Genomic DNA, 22,499 nt, shown 5'->3' with positions numbered 1-22,499 from the left:
AGTTTGAATGGTGTTTATACAGTAGGTAAGTATGTAGGAGTTGAATCGTGCCAAAGTTTTTAGGAGAGACCACAACTATTCACTTTGGGTTTCATTTCTCGGCAAGGGCGACTACCGGCTCCGCCCCCTCCAAAAGCTGCCTCCGCCACTATCACAGCGCGCCGCTATTGGCTTCATTCACTTCAATGGGAAATACGGCGGATTGTACACACATTTTACACATTAAATATTAATTCCGTTTTGGACCCAGAGCTTCGAAATCTCTTCCAATCCATCAACAAGGCCTGGATCTGCATTGGAAAAAATATTTAGACCTTTACACTTTTAAAACAATACGACATAGGAATATATAAGGTCGCAGCAGAGGAATAAGGTTGCTGGACCACAGAAAGCCGTTTCAAACCAATTTAAATATGAATGGACTGTATTGGCCTAAACGACAATAACCCATGACTACAAACACCTTATTTGTTATGTTAAATAGCAACTGATATGTAATGTACGTCTGTGAATGTCTGAATGAACAGGGGTAGCGACGCGAAGTGTTGTATTTCAACTTTCGACTGCAGGCTGTGGGTAGGGGCGTCACAAGGGGGGGAAAAGTGGGACTGACTTACCAGGGCCCACGGTGGAAGGGCCTTAATTATTTTAGACTTTATCGATTGAAAAATAGCAGATATACAAGCTCATAGCGCGGCACTGAGTGCCACGCTGCGAGCTTGTAGATTTGCTATTTTTGAAATCCCACGATGAAGAACATTCATGTGGGCCCACAGCGAATCCTTGTACCCAGGGCCCAGAATTTGATGCGACACCCTCTCCCTCTGCGGCTCGGCAGCTAAACTTGTCAGGAATCGCGAACATTTCACGCCAGAGATATCAAATGTTATAGATAAGATTTATAAGCAATCGGCATGATAAGAAACATGTAGCCTACATTTGAAGCAGTTTATTCTGGTTGGTTGTTTGTGTAATGGAGAGTAATAGCATCTAAAATAATCAGTGAAAAGTGAAAACGGCTCTGTATAGGTCCAGCAGACAGGCGATTTCCTCATTCTGCTGTTGCGTCCTTATATATTCCTTTGTCGTATTGTTTTAAAAGTTTAAAGGTCTACATATTTTTCCAATGCATATCCAGGCCTTTGTTGACGGATTGGACGAGATTTCGAAGCTCTGGGTCCAACACGGAATTAATATTTAATGTGTAAAATCCGCTGTATATCCATTCAAGTGAATGGTGCGGCTGTGATTCTCGTCGGAGGTCTCGGCGGAGAGGTGGGGGCGGAGCTCCCGGTAGTCATGAATTAGGCCACCCCACAAACAACATTTCTCCATCACCCATCCCAACCAAAATATCTAAATCATGCATTTCCTCAAAACAGTCCCATTATATAAGGAGGTGCAGTGCCACTGTCTACCTTCACTGATCTGCCCACCTTGTCTTCACTATGAAGCTGATGTGGACTCTGTGTCTCACCTGGAGCCTCTTCTATGCAGGTAACTCAACTCACTCTCAGAGTGACTTAATAGTTATTTGCTTCATTTGTTTTCCAGTGCAATTTCATACATTTACTTGACATTAATATACATTGACATTGGACAATATTAATACAATGTTGTGGTGTGCAAGATAATGAAATGTTATTAAAGTATAAACATGTATTATATGTATTATAATTTAATAAATACTTTTCTCAATGCAGCTGATGCCCTTCAGTGTCATACTTGCCGTGATTTCGAAGACGTCCAGTGCAGAGACACAGTTTTGGCAAACTGTTCTGCTAACCAGCGCTGTCTATCAGCTACTGGTAATTCAACATTTTTTTTCCAGTTAAAGGGATATTCCACTTTCAACAGGGAAACAGCTTATGGGCTTCTCTCCACATACACACCCATTGTAACTTCAAACTCCATTTTAACCATGATAGATTCATTAAAAACACACATTATTTTTTTCTAGTGACTCACACTACCCTCCTAATATGTGAGCATGCCATGTTTTTTCCATAACTTTTTTCATTTATTTTTAATAATTATTTGGGAAAATGGAAACAATTAAATACAAAACAATAATTATTAAAAATAAATGAAAAAAGTTATTGAAAAAACAGCCTACTCACGTATTGGGAGGGTAATATGAGTCACCAGAAAAAAATAATGGGTGTTTTTAATTAATCTATCATGGTTAAAATGAAGTTTGAAGTTACAATGGGTGTGTAGTGTGGGGAGAGGCCCTGGGCCTGGAGGGCCTGGTAACATTTACATCAAATATCTAAATATTGAATCAAGCAAATTAAAAAGCCTGATTAGACAATAAAATGACCTAAGTTTTTTGAAAGTGGAATATCCCTTTAATAATGTATTTCTCAATGATATGTTGTTTGATATTGTTCCCCTCAACATTATTATTTTTTGAAACTTAATTTTTATTTTGTCACATGTACAGACATTCACAGGGTCAAATTTTTTACATAATTCTCTTCATCATATTTCAGTCCATATCAATCCTCCGTGGTGTCATTCTTCCGAGTCGTGTATTCAGTCCATTTCTCCCATTTTTCAATAAACAGCTCCTCTTGTATCCTGAGTCTATGTGTAAATCTCTCCATCACATACATTTCCTCCACAATGCACAGCCACTGCTCACAAGTTGGGGTCACTTCTATACCACAATCTCGTTTTTTTGCTGGCTGCCAGTATTACCTTGACCAGATACATGTCGTCTCCATGTGTGTTTTCCTGAGTCAAGTTTCCACACTTGTTGTTGGTATTTCATATTTCAATATCTCTTTTTTACTGACCCCACTTCATCCCAATCCCCTCAACATTATTAAATTCTGTCTTTATTTTTATTTTGTTTTTTAATCAAAAGTGGCAGTGACGGGCCTGGTCACATTGAATTATGTGGCCAAGATGTGCATACCAGCTGTCGCCTGTGCCAGCCTTGCCAACCAGACATTTTCAGCAAACCTGGGGATTGTGAAAGGAGCGGCATCCTCTTTCTGTTGTAATACAGATGGCTGTAACTCTGAGACTTTGTCTGGTATGTAAATTAGTTAAAAGATATTTTTATATATGTTTTTTTCTTATATCAATGTTTTAATTGTTGTCTAAAGTAAATCACACTCTTGCTTTATTTGTTAATTAAACTTTGTTAAACCGTTAAGCAGCCTAAACAAAGCCAGACTAAAGATCAGCCAATGAGTTAAATTAATCTTAATCTCAGTCTAAAATAGCCTACATGTAATAATCACCTGCTCCATTTCAGTTTCTACTCAACAGGGAAACAATGGTCTAACATGCTTCACCTGTGACAGCCTGACAGATGAAAACTGCAACAAAACAGTTGAATGTGTGGGAAGTGAGGACCAGTGTGTCAATGGGAGTGGTGAGTCCCAACTGCCTTTAAACAAAGAGGTCAGGTTTTTAACGTCCCTGTAATATTCAAACTTCATTCAGTTTTGTGCAGACAGAAACAGCTGGCACTTGCAAAATGACAGGTTTTATTGAAGAACACACAACACTCTGACTTGTGCATTATTGGATCCTCGAGAGACCAAAAACCATGTAGAAGACATGTAGGATGTGAGGTGTACCGGGTATTTTGATGGGATGTGAAATAAACTAAAATAGAAAATGGCTCGTATGCATCATGAAATTGAAAACTTGGTACAGTTTGTGCTAATGTGAATATGAAAATGTCATTCTTCTTCTGTTATCTGTAGTGAGGGCGGGCAGCACTATTAATACATTTGGCTGTGCATCTTCAAGCGTGTGTACTGCTATCTCCCAGCTGTCTGCCATTCCTCTGATCAGCAACATTGCTACCTTCCTTGATGGACCAACCTGCTGTGAAGGAAATTCTTGCAACTCCGCCAGCATTCTGAGTATTGTACCCGTGCTGATGCTCTTACATTTACACTCACCTGGTGATGAACACACATAGATACACACATCCACACATACTGTACTGTACACACACCCACTGGAGTCACAAGGGGGGGGGGGATGGGACTGAGTTACTAGGGCCCAAGGTGGAGGGGCCTTAATTATTTGATACTTTAGCTATTGAAAAATAGCAGATATACAAGCTCACAGCGCGGCACCGAGTGCCGCGCTGCGAGCTTGTAGATCTGCTATTTTTAAAAAGTCGTGAAAATGTGTACAAATCTTTGAATATATGTATTTTTTAAGCGAACATTTGTAACTAAAATTTTGCTTCTGGTGGGTCCCTGGAACTACATATTTTGAGATGGGGGTCCGTGGCCAAATACATATCATTTTGGGGGTCCTTCACATGAAAAGGTTTGAGCACCTCTGACATAGAAACATGGGTTAAAAAAAAAAAAAAACCTTAGAAGGATTTGAAATATTCAAAGACTTCAAAAATAGCAGATCTACAAGCATACATTAATGTGTTTTGCAAGAATCGGCCTCATGGTGGCGCTAGAAGAGGGCCATGTGAGAAATGAGGGGTGGATCGGGGCAACAGTGGCGGAGATATGAGTAGGGCAAAAGTGTGACGTGTGACAGACAGACTGACAGACAGACTGACAGACAGCCGGTGGAGGTTTTGATAGTAACTGCGACCTGACGATATTTGATTCAGAAAATATTACCAGTAAGACTCCCTAATCGGGAGATAAGCGACCGTTGGTCGCTTATCTCTACAAATAGGCCAAAAATTAGTTGTACCAAAATCGTCCTGATGGTGGCGCTAGATGGGACAGATGTGTTTTGATTACATGACTGTAGAGATACTGTGCGATTTGCGTGATTTTAGGGCAAAATGTGTAGGAGCAGTGTCCAAAAATGGGTTTTAAAAAATCGGCCTGAAGGTGGCGCTAAATGGGACAGGTCCATGTTGATGAGATGAGTGTAGACATACTGTGTACCGATTTGTGTGATTTTAGGGCAAAATCTGTAGGAGCAGTGTACAAAAATGTGTTTGAAAAAATCGGCCTGATGGTGGCGCTATATGGGACAGGTCCATGTTGATGACATGAGTGTAGACATACTGTGTACCGATTTGTGTGATTTTAGGGCAAAATCTGTAGGAGCAGTGTCCAAAAATGTGTTTAAAAAATTCGGCCTGAAGGTGGCGCTATATGGGACAGATCCATGTTGATGAGATGAGTGTAGACATACTGTGTAGCGATTTGCGTGATTTTAGGGCAAAAATTGTAGGAGTAGTGTCCAAAAATGTGTTTTAAAAATCGGCCTGAAGGTGGCGCTATATGGGACAGATCCAAGTTGATGACATGAGTGTAGACATACTGTGTACCGATTTGAGTGATTTTAGGGCAAAAATTGTAGGAGCAGTGTCCAAAAATGTGTTTTGCAAGAATCGGCCTCATGGTGGCGCTAGAAGAGGGCCATGTGAGAAATGAGGGGTGGGGTCTCCGCGCCGCCGAGGCGGACGAATAGGTACCGGCCCCGGCTCTCCCGGTCGCTCCTAGCCCGAGTTACGGCATTTTATGTTACCTATGCAGGTAACTCAACTCTTAATGGTTTTTTGATGCATTTGTTTTCCAGTGCAATTTCATACATTTACTTGACATTAATATACATTGACATTGGACAATATTAATACAATGTTGTGGTGTGCAAGATAATAAATTGTTATTAAAGTATAAACAATAAACATGTATTGTATGTACTATAACTTAATAAATACTTTCCTCAATGCAGCTGATGCCCTTCAGTGTCAGACTTGCCGTGATTTCGAAGACATCCAGTGTAGAGTCACAGATTTGGCAAAATGCTCTGCTAACGAGCTCTGTCTATCAGCTACTGGTAAGATTCAACATTTATTTTTCCAGTTAATCATTTATTTCTCAATGATATGTTGTTTGTTGTTGTTCCCCTCAACATTATTATTTTTTTAAACTTAAAATGTATTTTGTCACATGTACAGACATTCACAGGGTCAACTTTTTACATAACTTTCTTTGTCATATTTCAGTCCATATCAATCCTCCGTGGTGTCATTCTTTCGGGTCTTGTATTCAGTCCATTTCTCCCATTTTTCAATAAACAGCTCCTCTTGTATCCTGAGTCTATGTGTAAATCTCTCCATCACATACATTTCCTCCACAATGCACAGCCATTGCTCACAAGTTGGAGGGTCATTTCTATACCTCAATCTCGTTTTTTGCTGGCTGCCAGTAGCACCTTGACCAGATACATGTCATCTCCATGTTTGTTTTCCTGCGTCAAGTTTCCTAGATATAATACCACACTTGTCGTTGGTATAATGGTATTTCATATTTCAATATCTCTTTTTTACTGACCCCACTACATCCCAATCCCCTCAACATTATTAAATTCTGTCTTTATTTTTATTTTGTTTTTTAATCAAAAGTGGCAGTGACGGGCCTGGTCACATTGAATTATGTGGCCAAGATGTGCGTACCAGCTGTCGCCTGTGCCAACCTTGCCAACCAGACATTTTCAGCAAACCTGGGGATTGTGAAAGGAGCGGCATCCTCTTTATGTTGTAATACAGATGGCTGTAACTCTGAGACTTTGTCTGGTATGTAAATTAGTTAAAAGATATTTTTATATATGTTTTTTTCTTATATCAATGTTTTAATTGTTGTCTAAAGTAAATCACACTCTTGCTTTATTTGTTAATTAAACTTTGTTAAACCGTTAAGCAGCCTAAACAAAGCCAGACTAAAGATCAGCCAATGAGTTAAATTAATCTTAATCTCAGTGTAAAATAGCCTACATGTAATAATCACCTGCTCCATTTCAGTTTCTACTCAACAGGGAAACAATGGTCTAACATGCTTCACCTGTGACAGCCTGACAGATGAAAACTGCAACAAAACAGTTGAATGTGTGGGAAGTGAGGACCAGTGTGTCAATGGGAGTGGTGAGTCCCAACTGCCTTTAAACAAAGAGGTCAGGTTTTTAACGTCCCTGTAATATTCAAACTTCATTCAGTTTTGTGCAGACAGAAACAGCTGGCACTTGCAAAATGACAGGTTTTATTGAAGAACACACAACACTCTGACTTGTGCATTATTGGATCCTCGAGAGACCAAAAACCATGTAGAAGACATGTAGGATGTGAGGTGTACCGGGTATTTTGATGGGATGTGAAATAAACTAAAATAGAAAATGGCTCGTATGCATCATGAAATTGAAAACTTGGTACAGTTTGTGCTAATGTGAATATGAAAATGTCTTTCTTCTTCTGTTATCTGTAGTGAGGGCGGGCAGCACTATTAATACATTTGGCTGTGCATCTTCAAGCGTGTGTACTGCTATCTCCCAGCTGTCTGCCATTCCTCTGATCAGCAACATTGCTACCTTCCTTGACGGACCAACCTGCTGTGAAGGAAATTCTTGCAACTCCGCCAGCATTCTGAGTATTGTACCCGTGCTGATGCTCTTACATTTACACTCACCTGGTGATGAACACACATAGATACACACATCCACACATACTGTACTGTACACACACCCACTGGAGTCACAAGGGGGGGGGGGATGGGACTGAGTTACTAGGGCCCAAGGTGGAGGGGCCTTAATTATTTGATACTTTAGCTATTGAAAAATAGCAGATATACAAGCTCACAGCGCGGCACCGAGTGCCGCGCTGCGAGCTTGTAGATCTGCTATTTTTAAAAAGTCGTGAAAATGTGTACAAATCTTTGAATATATGTATTTTTTAAGCGAACATTTGTAACTAAAATTTTGCTTCTGGTGGGTCCCTGGAACTACATATTTTGAGATGGGGGTCCGTGGCCAAATACATATCATTTTGGGGGTCCTTCACATGAAAAGGTTTGAGCACCTCTGACATAGAAACATGGGTTAAAAAAAAAAAAAAAACCTTAGAAGGATTTGAAATATTCAAAGACTTCAAAAATAGCAGATCTACAAGCATACATTAATGTGTTTTGCAAGAATCGGCCTCATGGTGGCGCTAGAAGAGGGCCATGTGAGAAATGAGGGGTGGATCGGGGCAACAGTGGCGGAGATATGAGTAGGGCAAAAGTGTGACGTGTGACAGACAGACTGACAGACAGACTGACAGACAGCCGGTGGAGGTTTTGATAGTAACTGCGACCTGACGATATTTGATTCAGAAAATATTACCAGTAAGACTCCCTAATCGGGAGATAAGCGACCGTTGGTCGCTTATCTCTACAAATAGGCCAAAAATTAGTTGTACCAAAATCGTCCTGATGGTGGCGCTAGATGGGACAGATGTGTTTTGATTACATGACTGTAGAGATACTGTGCGATTTGCGTGATTTTAGGGCAAAATGTGTAGGAGCAGTGTCCAAAAATGGGTTTTAAAAAATCGGCCTGAAGGTGGCGCTAAATGGGACAGGTCCATGTTGATGAGATGAGTGTAGACATACTGTGTACCGATTTGTGTGATTTTAGGGCAAAATCTGTAGGAGCAGTGTACAAAAATGTGTTTGAAAAAATCGGCCTGATGGTGGCGCTATATGGGACAGGTCCATGTTGATGACATGAGTGTAGACATACTGTGTACCGATTTGTGTGATTTTAGGGCAAAATCTGTAGGAGCAGTGTCCAAAAATGTGTTTAAAAAATTCGGCCTGAAGGTGGCGCTATATGGGACAGATCCATGTTGATGAGATGAGTGTAGACATACTGTGTAGCGATTTGCGTGATTTTAGGGCAAAAATTGTAGGAGTAGTGTCCAAAAATGTGTTTTAAAAATCGGCCTGAAGGTGGCGCTATATGGGACAGATCCAAGTTGATGACATGAGTGTAGACATACTGTGTACCGATTTGAGTGATTTTAGGGCAAAAATTGTAGGAGCAGTGTCCAAAAATGTGTTTTGCAAGAATCGGCCTCATGGTGGCGCTAGAAGAGGGCCATGTGAGAAATGAGGGGTGGGGTCTCCGCGCCGCCGAGGCGGACGAATAGGTACCGGCCCCGGCTCTCCCGGTCGCTCCTAGCCCGAGTTACGGCATTTTATGTTACCTATGCAGGTAACTCAACTCTTAATGGTTTTTTGATGCATTTGTTTTCCAGTGCAATTTCATACATTTACTTGACATTAATATACATTGACATTGGACAATATTAATACAATGTTGTGGTGTGCAAGATAATAAATTGTTATTAAAGTATAAACAATAAACATGTATTGTATGTACTATAACTTAATAAATACTTTCCTCAATGCAGCTGATGCCCTTCAGTGTCAGACTTGCCGTGATTTCGAAGACATCCAGTGTAGAGTCACAGATTTGGCAAAATGCTCTGCTAACGAGCTCTGTCTATCAGCTACTGGTAAGATTCAACATTTATTTTTCCAGTTAATCATTTATTTCTCAATGATATGTTGTTTGTTGTTGTTCCCCTCAACATTATTATTTTTTTAAACTTAAAATGTATTTTGTCACATGTACAGACATTCACAGGGTCAACTTTTTACATAACTTTCTTTGTCATATTTCAGTCCATATCAATCCTCCGTGGTGTCATTCTTTCGGGTCTTGTATTCAGTCCATTTCTCCCATTTTTCAATAAACAGCTCCTCTTGTATCCTGAGTCTATGTGTAAATCTCTCCATCACATACATTTCCTCCACAATGCACAGCCATTGCTCACAAGTTGGAGGGTCATTTCTATACCTCAATCTCGTTTTTTGCTGGCTGCCAGTAGCACCTTGACCAGATACATGTCATCTCCATGTTTGTTTTCCTGCGTCAAGTTTCCTAGATATAATACCACACTTGTCGTTGGTATAATGGTATTTCATATTTCAATATCTCTTTTTTACTGACCCCACTACATCCCAATCCCCTCAACATTATTAAATTCTGTCTTTATTTTTATTTTGTTTTTTAATCAAAAGTGGCAGTGACGGGCCTGGTCACATTGAATTATGTGGCCAAGATGTGCGTACCAGCTGTCGCCTGTGCCAACCTTGCCAACCAGACATTTTCAGCAAACCTGGGGATTGTGAAAGGAGCGGCATCCTCTTTATGTTGTAATACAGATGGCTGTAACTCTGAGACTTTGTCTGGTATGTAAATTAGTTAAAAGATATTTTTATATATGTTTTTTTCTTATATCAATGTTTTAATTGTTGTCTAAAGTAAATCACACTCTTGCTTTATTTGTTAATTAAACTTTGTTAAACCGTTAAGCAGCCTAAACAAAGCCAGACTAAAGATCAGCCAATGAGTTAAATTAATCTTAATCTCAGTGTAAAATAGCCTACATGTAATAATCACCTGCTCCATTTCAGTTTCTACTCAACAGGGAAACAATGGTCTAACATGCTTCACCTGTGACAGCCTGACAGATGAAAACTGCAACAAAACAGTTGAATGTGTGGGAAGTGAGGACCAGTGTGTCAATGGGAGTGGTGAGTCCCAACTGCCTTTAAACAAAGAGGTCAGGTTTTTAACGTCCCTGTAATATTCAAACTTCATTCAGTTTTGTGCAGACAGAAACAGCTGGCACTTGCAAAATGACAGGTTTTATTGAAGAACACACAACACTCTGACTTGTGCATTATTGGATCCTCGAGAGACCAAAAACCATGTAGAAGACATGTAGGATGTGAGGTGTACCGGGTATTTTGATGGGATGTGAAATAAACTAAAATAGAAAATGGCTCGTATGCATCATGAAATTGAAAACTTGGTACAGTTTGTGCTAATGTGAATATGAAAATGTCTTTCTTCTTCTGTTATCTGTAGTGAGGGCGGGCAGCACTATTAATACATTTGGCTGTGCATCTTCAAGCGTGTGTACTGCTATCTCCCAGCTGTCTGCCATTCCTCTGATCAGCAACATTGCTACCTTCCTTGACGGACCAACCTGCTGTGAAGGAAATTCTTGCAACTCCGCCAGCATTCTGAGTATTGTACCCGTGCTGATGCTCTTACATTTACACTCACCTGGTGATGAACACACATAGATACACACATCCACACATACTGTACTGTACACACACCCACTGGAGTCACAAGGGGGGGGGGGGATGGGACTGAGTTACTAGGGCCCAAGGTGGAGGGGCCTTAATTATTTGATACTTTAGCTATTGAAAAATAGCAGATATACAAGCTCACAGCGCGGCACCGAGTGCCGCGCTGCGAGCTTGTAGATCTGCTATTTTTAAAAAGTCGTGAAAATGTGTACAAATCTTTGAATATATGTATTTTTTAAGCGAACATTTGTAACTAAAATTTTGCTTCTGGTGGGTCCCTGGAACTACATATTTTGAGATGGGGGTCCGTGGCCAAATACATATCATTTTGGGGGTCCTTCACATGAAAAGGTTTGAGCACCTCTGACATAGAAACATGGGTTAAAAAAAAAAAAAAAACCTTAGAAGGATTTGAAATATTCAAAGACTTCAAAAATAGCAGATCTACAAGCATACATTAATGTGTTTTGCAAGAATCGGCCTCATGGTGGCGCTAGAAGAGGGCCATGTGAGAAATGAGGGGTGGATCGGGGCAACAGTGGCGGAGATATGAGTAGGGCAAAAGTGTGACGTGTGACAGACAGACTGACAGACAGACTGACAGACAGCCGGTGGAGGTTTTGATAGTAACTGCGACCTGACGATATTTGATTCAGAAAATATTACCAGTAAGACTCCCTAATCGGGAGATAAGCGACCGTTGGTCGCTTATCTCTACAAATAGGCCAAAAATTAGTTGTACCAAAATCGTCCTGATGGTGGCGCTAGATGGGACAGATGTGTTTTGATTACATGACTGTAGAGATACTGTGCGATTTGCGTGATTTTAGGGCAAAATGTGTAGGAGCAGTGTCCAAAAATGGGTTTTAAAAAATCGGCCTGAAGGTGGCGCTAAATGGGACAGGTCCATGTTGATGAGATGAGTGTAGACATACTGTGTACCGATTTGTGTGATTTTAGGGCAAAATCTGTAGGAGCAGTGTACAAAAATGTGTTTGAAAAAATCGGCCTGATGGTGGCGCTATATGGGACAGGTCCATGTTGATGACATGAGTGTAGACATACTGTGTACCGATTTGTGTGATTTTAGGGCAAAATCTGTAGGAGCAGTGTCCAAAAATGTGTTTAAAAAATTCGGCCTGAAGGTGGCGCTATATGGGACAGATCCATGTTGATGAGATGAGTGTAGACATACTGTGTAGCGATTTGCGTGATTTTAGGGCAAAAATTGTAGGAGTAGTGTCCAAAAATGTGTTTTAAAAATCGGCCTGAAGGTGGCGCTATATGGGACAGATCCAAGTTGATGACATGAGTGTAGACATACTGTGTACCGATTTGAGTGATTTTAGGGCAAAAATTGTAGGAGCAGTGTCCAAAAATGTGTTTTGCAAGAATCGGCCTCATGGTGGCGCTAGAAGAGGGCCATGTGAGAAATGAGGGGTGGGGTCTCCGCGCCGCCGAGGCGGACGAATAGGTACCGGCCCCGGCTCTCCCGGTCGCTCCTAGCCCGAGTTACGGCATTTTATGTTACCTATGCAGGTAACTCAACTCTTAATGGTTTTTTGATGCATTTGTTTTCCAGTGCAATTTCATACATTTACTTGACATTAATATACATTGACATTGGACAATATTAATACAATGTTGTGGTGTGCAAGATAATAAATTGTTATTAAAGTATAAACAATAAACATGTATTGTATGTACTATAACTTAATAAATACTTTCCTCAATGCAGCTGATGCCCTTCAGTGTCAGACTTGCCGTGATTTCGAAGACATCCAGTGTAGAGTCACAGATTTGGCAAAATGCTCTGCTAACGAGCTCTGTCTATCAGCTACTGGTAAGATTCAACATTTATTTTTCCAGTTAATCATTTATTTCTCAATGATATGTTGTTTGTTGTTGTTCCCCTCAACATTATTATTTTTTTAAACTTAAAATGTATTTTGTCACATGTACAGACATTCACAGGGTCAACTTTTTACATAACTTTCTTTGTCATATTTCAGTCCATATCAATCCTCCGTGGTGTCATTCTTTCGGGTTGTGTATTCAGTCCATTTCTCCCATTTTTCAATAAACAGCTCCTCTTGTATCCTGAGTCTATGTGTAAATCTCTCCATCACATACATTTCCTCCACAATGCACAGCCATTGCTCACAAGTTGGAGGGTCATTTCTATACCTCAATCTCGTTTTTTGCTGGCTGCCAGTAGCACCTTGACCAGATACATGTCATCTCCATGTTTGTTTTCCTGCGTCAAGTTTCCTAGATATAATACCACACTTGTCGTTGGTATAATGGTATTTCATATTTCAATATCTCTTTTTTACTGACCCCACTACATCCCAATCCCCTCAACATTATTAAATTCTGTCTTTATTTTTATTTTGTTTTTTAATCAAAAGTGGCAGTGACGGGCCTGGTCACATTGAATTATGTGGCCAAGATGTGCGTACCAGCTGTCGCCTGTGCCAACCTTGCCAACCAGACATTTTCAGCAAACCTGGGGATTGTGAAAGGAGCGGCATCCTCTTTATGTTGTAATACAGATGGCTGTAACTCTGAGACTTTGTCTGGTATGTAAATTAGTTAAAAGATATTTTTATATATGTTTTTTTCTTATATCAATGTTTTAATTGTTGTCTAAAGTAAATCACACTCTTGCTTTATTTGTTAATTAAACTTTGTTAAACCGTTAAGCAGCCTAAACAAAGCCAGACTAAAGATCAGCCAATGAGTTAAATTAATCTTAATCTCAGTCTAAAATAGCCTACATGTAATAATCACCTGTTCCATTTCAGTTTCTACTCAACAGGGAAACAATGGTCTAACATGCTTCACCTGTGACAGCCTGACAGATGAAAACTGCAACAAAACAGTTGAATGTGTGGGAAGTGAGGACCAGTGTGTCAATGGGAGTGGTGAGTCCCAACTGCCTTTAAACAAAGAGGTCAGGTTTTTAACGTCCCTGTAATATTCAAACTTCATTCAGTTTTGTGCAGACAGAAACAGCTGGCACTTGCAAAATGACAGGTTTTATTGAAGAACACACAACACTCTGACTTGTGCATTATTGGATCCTCGAGAGACCAAAAACCATGTAGAAGACATGTAGGATGTGAGGTGTACCGGGTATTTTGATGGGATGTGAAATAAACTAAAATAGAAAATGGCTCGTATGCATCATGAAATTGAAAACTTGGTACAGTTTGTGCTAATGTGAATATGAAAATGTCTTTCTTCTTCTGTTATCTGTAGTGAGGGCGGGCAGCACTATTAATACATTTGGCTGTGCATCTTCAAGCGTGTGTACTGCTATCTCCCAGCTGTCTGCCATTCCTCTGATCAGCAACATTGCTACCTTCCTTGACGGACCAACCTGCTGTGAAGGAAATTCTTGCAACTCCGCCAGCATTCTGAGTATTGTACCCGTGCTGATGCTCTTACATTTACACTCACCTGGTGATGAACACACATAGATACACACATCCACACATACTGTACTGTACACACACCCACTGGAGTCACAAGGGGGGGGGGGATGGGACTGAGTTACTAGGGCCCAAGGTGGAGGGGCCTTAATTATTTGATACTTTAGCTATTGAAAAATAGCAGATATACAAGCTCACAGCGCGGCACCGAGTGCCGCGCTGCGAGCTTGTAGATCTGCTATTTTTAAAAAGTCGTGAAAATGTGTACAAATCTTTGAATATATGTATTTTTTAAGCGAACATTTGTAACTAAAATTTTGCTTCTGGTGGGTCCCTGGAACTACATATTTTGAGATGGGGGTCCGTGGCCAAATACATATCATTTTGGGGGTCCTTCACATGAAAAGGTTTGAGCACCTCTGACATAGAAACATGGGTTAAAAAAAAAAAAAAACCTTAGAAGGATTTGAAATATTCAAAGACTTCAAAAATAGCAGATCTACAAGCATACATTAATGTGTTTTGCAAGAATCGGCCTCATGGTGGCGCTAGAAGAGGGCCATGTGAGAAATGAGGGGTGGATCGGGGCAACAGTGGCGGAGATATGAGTAGGGCAAAAGTGTGACGTGTGACGTGTGACAGACAGACTGACAGACAGACTGACAGACAGCCGGTGGAGGTTTTGATAGTAACTGCGACCTGACGATATTTGATTCAGAAAATATTACCAGTAAGACTCCCTAATCGGGAGATAAGCGACCGTTGGTCGCTTATCTCTACAAATAGGCCAAAAATTAGTTGTACCAAAATCGTCCTGATGGTGGCGCTAGATGGGACAGATGTGTTTTGATTACATGACTGTAGAGATACTGTGCGATTTGCGTGATTTTAGGGCAAAATGTGTAGGAGCAGTGTCCAAAAATGGGTTTTAAAAAATCGGCCTGAAGGTGGCGCTAAATGGGACAGGTCCATGTTGATGAGATGAGTGTAGACATACTGTGTACCGATTTGTGTGATTTTAGGGCAAAATCTGTAGGAGCAGTGTACAAAAATGTGTTTGAAAAAATCGGCCTGATGGTGGCGCTATATGGGACAGGTCCATGTTGATGACATGAGTGTAGACATACTGTGTACCGATTTGTGTGATTTTAGGGCAAAATCTGTAGGAGCAGTGTCCAAAAATGTGTTTAAAAAAATCGTCCTGAAGGTGGCGCTATATGGGACAGATCCATGTTGATGAGATGAGTGTAGACATACTGTGTAGCGATTTGCGTGATTTTAGGGCAAAAATTGTAGGAGTAGTGTCCAAAAATGTGTTTTAAAAAATCGGCCTGAAGGTGGCGCTATATGGGACAGATCCAAGTTGATGACATGAGTGTAGACATACTGTGTACCGATTTGAGTGATTTTAGGGCAAAAATTGTAGGAGCAGTGTCCAAAAATGTGTTTTGCAAGAATCGGCCTCATGGTGGCGCTAGAAGAGGGCCATGTGAGAAATGAGGGGTGGGGTCTCCGCGCCGCCGAGGCGGACGAATAGGTACCGTACCGGCCCCGGCTCTCCCGCTCGCTCCTAGCCCGAGTAACGGCATTTTATGTGCGCTGCAGTGGCAGGGGGTCCTCCACTGGGGGCGCCACCACTTTTGCATCCGTTCTGGAGCACCAGGAGTCGGTGGTCCCCGGGAATTCCCCGTGAGCAGCCCCGTTGGGGTGGTCATTTGGTCATTTTTGCACATTTGGTAATTTTTTACATCTGGTCCCCGGAGCTCCGGGGGTCCTTGGAGGTTGTAGTTTGGCAGGCAAGGAGTGTGTGTGCAAAATCTGGCATGGATCGGGGCAACGGTTGCGGAGATATGAGCAGGACAAAAGTGTGACGTGTGACGTGTGACAGACGGACTGACGGACTGACGGAGGGACGGACTGACAGCCGGTGGAGGTTTGGATAGTATAGGAGTGCAAGATAACTGCGACCTACGGTCGCAATCAAGATGCTTGACATAAGCTATTCTTCCATACTTTCAATTAAATTCCACAGCTGCTGCTACCACAGCTGCTGCCACCACAGCTGCTGCCACCACAGCTGCCTCGATAGATCCTCCTACTGCTGAAGAGGACATTGTAACTTTTACGTTTAGACTCGACCAAGCCTTCAGTTCTGACCTCTCCGACTCATCTACTACAACATTTAAGACATTGGCTGCCACAGTGGTCTCAGAAGTAAGATAAATGAGGTGCTTTGTCGTACTGAAGCGAGATAATTCTGAATCTTATTATCAATGTGCATATGCAGGCAGGAATTTAGCTTTTAATATTTATTTATCTAATTTAAATCAGATAAATCATGGAATGACATTAATTACTTTTTTTAGTGTTGGATATTTTTTCTTTTTGAGTTTTAGCTTATGTTCAGTATCAGTTCAACATGAAACGATGAAAAAGAGAAACAACAAACAAACAATTTAACAAACTGCATTGCACTGTAGGTTAGTATTTTCAGTGCAGGTTAGACACAATATTTCCATCAGCAATTGAGCTACACTAAACCAATTTGCATTCTTCTCTTTCAGGTAAACAGGATTTACAGCAGCAACAGCAGTGGCATTACATCTTTCAAACGCTCTATTGTCGACAGTTTCAGGTAATTTTGATCAATTGCTTAATTGAGTTTGGCAATAATTGCAACTTAAAAGTCACATTGAATTTCTCACACATTACAGGCCAGGATCAGTTATTACTCAAATGAGACTGGTGTTCCCAAAAGACTCAGTTCCTTCTACAAGCGCAATAACAACAGTGATGGATGAGGCAATTAATAACGGTTCCACCTCCCTGAAAGTCATCCCTGGCAGTGTTAGTGCAACCGTTGCCACCACTGCTGCACCTGCAGGTATGTTTATATATATATATGTCACGGTTCTTTTGAGGTTCGGTGAAATTAAGAACCGGAGCGCTCGTCGTGCGGCGCGGGGCGGAACAAGCGGTCGCTTTGATCCACAACAAAGGCAACAACAATGTAGCGTCGGCCCACAGAGGTTAGGGTTAGGGTTAGGGTTAGGCATAGTTTTACTGAGGTTAAGGTTAGGGTTAGGGTTAGAGTTAGGCATAGTAAGCTAATGGCTAAACACAGCCAAGCTAGGCTAGTAAATAAACAACGAAAGAGAGTCGCAAACGAGTGACGTCAGCGCCTACACTAGTGAATGGCTGTTGTCGTCATCTGGTGGTGATTGGTCATATATATATATATATATATATATATATATATATATATATATATATATATATATACAGGATGCGATTAAAACAAATTAATCTAATTAATTACAGCCTTTGTAATTAATTATTCGCAATTATTAATTAATCACAATTATTATTCGCATATTAATATCAATATATCAACCCTAATATATATATATATATATATATATATATATATATATATATATATATATTAGGGCTGGGATGCGATAAAAAAAAATCTAATTAATTACAGCCTTTGTAATTAATTAATCGCAATTATTATTCACATATTAATATTTGACCAGAGAAGCAAAACACATTTTTTTGTACGAGTGAATCAATGAGTTCGTTTTTTAAATCTAAATTTCGCATCCACTGGGCCAAGCAAAGCGCTCTGATCGGCTACTTCTCCCTTTGCGTTTGTTGTCTCTTCTTGGTTGGTGCATCGCTATGATCGGTATGTGCGAAACTGAAGGTTCTGTGGTGCAAAAACTAAGTGCGATTAAAAAGCGTAATTGTTTTTAATCGCATTAATTTTCTGTAATTAATTAATCGCAATTAATCAGTTAAAGTCCCAGCCCTAATATATATATATATATATATGCAACATCATGTGTTCTTCTAAGAGCATGTGTTCTTTTAAGAACAATGCAAAGCTAATTATAATTCCAGTACAAAATTATTTAAAATAGACATTTTCAACCTCACTCTTCTTTACACCGTTAATTAGACAATCTTAGAGAGTTGGTGCCATAGCACCAACTGTTCTGTTTTGTATGTGTCTATGGAGTTAACATTATTCTAATAGAACCCTAGGTGTGGTTATAATATGCAAATGTCTTTCCTGTGTATTTTTGGTTTCTTCCTGAAAGCTGAAAGCCTCTCAAAAGGCCCAATTGAAATACACCGCTTTAATGACATCATAAAAGCATTCCCTCCCCTTTTTCCATACAACACTGTGGATGTGGCTAACTTCGGCTGGGTCACCACCCACCTGAGAACTAGGTATAGACCGTTTTCCTCAGGGCTCCCACCCCCTCGCCATTACTGTGATGTAAACAGCAACCAGTGGTGGAGTAGAAGTAAAATTATTGAAAATGGGAAATACTCAAGTTAAGTAAAACTTCAAAATTGTACTTAAAGGGGAAGACCACAATATTCAATATTGAAAATGGGTGGTCTTCCCCTTTAAGTAAACTAGCCCTTACCCGTTCAAAGATATGAGCTCCGAAATGATGTGCAGTGTGTGGATTATGGGATGTGCACTGTGCACACAATATATGAGGGATGGAAAGTAACTTTAACTGGTGCTTGCATGCTAATATGTAGGAGCATCAATGTAAATACCTGTTCCATTTAACGGCTACAGAGATACTGTGTACCGATCTGTATGATTTTGGACAACATCTGTAACAGGGCCAGAATTGCATCTGTGAGCTTGAAGATTGGCTATTTTCACAAATGCCTATAACTTTAAATCGGGACGCCCTGGGTTTAATGTGGTTAAAACGTGTTTTTGCAGCATCCACTGCTGCTGAAGCACTCATCACCAAGCGCCTGAGATTCAGAACGGTGGGAGAAACCTTTACAGCTGACCTGCTGGATACATCATCTTCTGCTTTTCAGAGTCGATCTCAACTGTTAAAGGAAAATGTATGTAACAACGGAGAAAGAAAATGATATATATATATATATATATATATTATATATATATATATATATATATGTATGTGTGTGTGTGTGTGTGTGTGTGTGTGTGTGTGTGTGTGTGTGTGTGTGTGTGTGTGTGTGTGTGTGTGCGTGCGTGCGTGCGTGCGTGCGTGTATATATATATATATATATATATATATATATATATTAAAAGAAAGCATTGTGTACAGGTTGAAGGTGCTGAAATGGTCTGATATATTCATTACAAGATATGCTTTATTTTCTATTTTAAGAATGTAAAGTCATTCACTGACAGATTCCTTGTTTTTATTTCTACAGCTTGAAGCCTTCTACAGAACAGAATTCAGCACATTCAGATCATTTACAGTGATTGCTTTCAGGTATTTATGCAGAGAACAATAAAACTGTCCCATTTCTCCAGTGAAAAATGTAGAACCTGGTGTCAGGAAGGACTCCCAGTGGTTGACAACTAGTTCTGCCTCAAGCTCATAACGCTATCTCCACAACTAGTACAGTAGTATATCTGCAGTGGTTGGAGTACTGTAATGGTCTCCCAACACAATGGCTTATTGTGCCTAAATATACAATAAACTGACATATTGCGACGCATAGATAGGCTATTTTCAAATGGACGAAATCTATAGGGCTTAAGTGGTTAGAGTATTTTGTCATAATAATAATAAATAAAAAATCTACAAAGTAACTAGTAACTAAAGTTTTCATATAGTGGAGTAAAAAGTAAAATATTGGAAGTTGGAATTACTCAAGTAAAGTACAAATACCTCAAAATTGTACTTAAGTGCGCAGCACATATAAGTTACATAAAAGTTACGGATTGCAGCTTTAAGGAAACAATGGCGATGTCATGATTATTCCAAAAACTTTGTTGTTTAGTCAAATCAAGTCAAGTGTATAAAATATTTTTTTATCTTGTTTCCAGCAATGGATCAATCATCAATGATATAGACCTATTATTCAGTTCCTCATCCATTCCAAGTGATGCTCAGATTGTGGCTGTTTTGGTCAAAGCAGCAGGTCAAGGCCTACCCTTCACCATCGACACCACCTCCATCTCTGTTGATGGAATACGTAAGCAAGTAGCCTACCTGATCAAGACAGACAAATATTATAACATATTGTTTTGTTTTGATGTATAGCATGCTTTCTTTTTTCTTGATTCACAGTGTATAGTTCGAGTGGGGCACGCCACAAGATGAGCGTCTTCACTGCATTGTCTCTGGTGGTGTTGGCATGGCTGCTGTCAAGCCGGCAATAGTGTCACTCCTGAAGTACATCCAAGATGATAAGGACAATGGTACGTGACCGTCCATGGTATGAGAAGGGACTTAAACGTTACTGGAGATGACAGATGATAATGCTCTCACATTTTAGAGAACTTTGAAATCATTACCAGATTTTTTTATTTGTAATTGTCAAATGTATTGATGAGAATAATAATTCTGTTAAATGAATCCACACTGCTGACTTCTTATCAGAGACATTCCCCACAATTCACAACCTACTATTTATCTTTTGGAATATTCACATACAGAACTCACTTGAAGTTTCACAAACAATTAAAATTATGTTGTTGTAGCAGAGTAACTCACTGCCTCAGCCTGATGGCATCAAAAGTCTAATATCTCCCCCAATCCACATAGATATCCCTTTGGTCTAGTGGTTAGGATATTCAACTTCCACAGGGGAGATCTGGGTTTGAAACCTGGGTGCAACATTTTTAACCATGTAACTCTCCATTACCTAATTAGATTTAGAGATGAGTTTTGTCTCATGAATTGCTGCACATTATCTCTGGAGTCATGTGAATGATGTGATGAAACATGCTCAGATTTGTCATACCTTTGAACGTTTGTGGGTGGGGTCATTTCACAAAAATAAATAAATTAATTAATAAAGGTCTGATGAAATTTCACCAAATTAGGTACATATGATTTGGATTGTTTTCCTGTAATTATCTTCCAAAGTGGGAGGGGATTGATTGATTCACTGGTACAAGGTTTGTTGTCATTGAGCAAGGTGCAGATCTTATTTAGTTCAGAGCTAAGGGTCTTTTCAACCTGCAAGCTATCCCTGTGAGAGACAAGGAGAGCCGAGTCATCTGCTAGCAGGAACAGGTTCTCTCCCCACCAAGTAAGATTGCATCCAGCTCACTGCTGCGTTGTCAAGACCGATAGCTTTTAATTTATCAATCAGAATAGAGTGATTTATACGGTGTCAAATGTCTTGTGGAGGTCCAGCATGACCATGCCGCAATATTTGCGTTCAAATAGAGAAGGCATGTGTCAGTGAAATGGGATTCTCTGAAGCCAGATTGGAACTCATAAATAAATGTTTTCTCTTCAAGATATCTTTTAACCTGTTTGTAGCTATTTCTTAGTTGTCATTATCCTAATTTCAGTTGGCGAACTCCCAAAATAAAGAGATGCTGCTTTTTCAAAGTTTATAATTATGTCTTAAATACCTAACACCAGGCCTGGAATTTCATCATTTTAGTGGCTAGGCCACTTGGCCTTTGGTGTTGTCCATTTTTGAGCGCACAAAGGCCAAATTGCAGGGCAGGAAGGCCACCAAATAAAACAAGATGATAGTCCATTGAAAGAATTTGTTGAATTTAAGGGTTAGGGATGATAACCTAGTCTGCAGTGAAATTGATAAATGATGGTATTTACAATCTGATCCATGCTCAGCCCTGCACCAATCAAAGTCACTGGATTGGTTATAGATGGGGACTCAGGGAGTTTAGATTTCAGAATCTCAACAAAAAGACACTGTTGTCTTGTCTATGACAAGAAAGAGACACCGGTCTACTGCCTACATCGTGACAAGAAAGAGACAGAGGAGAAAGTGATACAGTCAGCTGGGGCATTAAGGCCACTGTGGCCTCAGGTCATGCCATTGGTTTGAAGGGCACAAGGCCAAACTGAGGGGTAACGGCGGCCATGGCCTTCATGGCCTCCATGAAATTCCTGCCTGCCTAACACCAAACTAAAATCAAATGTATCTACACAATCAACGTAAATGTAGACTACCAACACCACTGTAGCCTATGATTGAACTATTTTATTCCTCCACACCCTACGCAACCTAGGCCTACTCATTAGAAACAAGGTAAAAAGGAAAGGTCATATACTGTACGTCATGACTCATGCTCTAGGCAGGCAAAGATGGAATGCATTCAACTCAATGAGATCCTGGT

This window comes from Nannobrachium achirus, assembly GCF_963921795.1.
Source record: "Nannobrachium achirus genome assembly, chromosome: 1".
Classification (NCBI taxonomy): Eukaryota; Metazoa; Chordata; class Actinopteri; order Myctophiformes; family Myctophidae; genus Nannobrachium; species Nannobrachium achirus.
The sequence above is the reverse complement of the archived record's forward strand: the minus strand, read 5'-3'. Positions refer to the sequence as shown.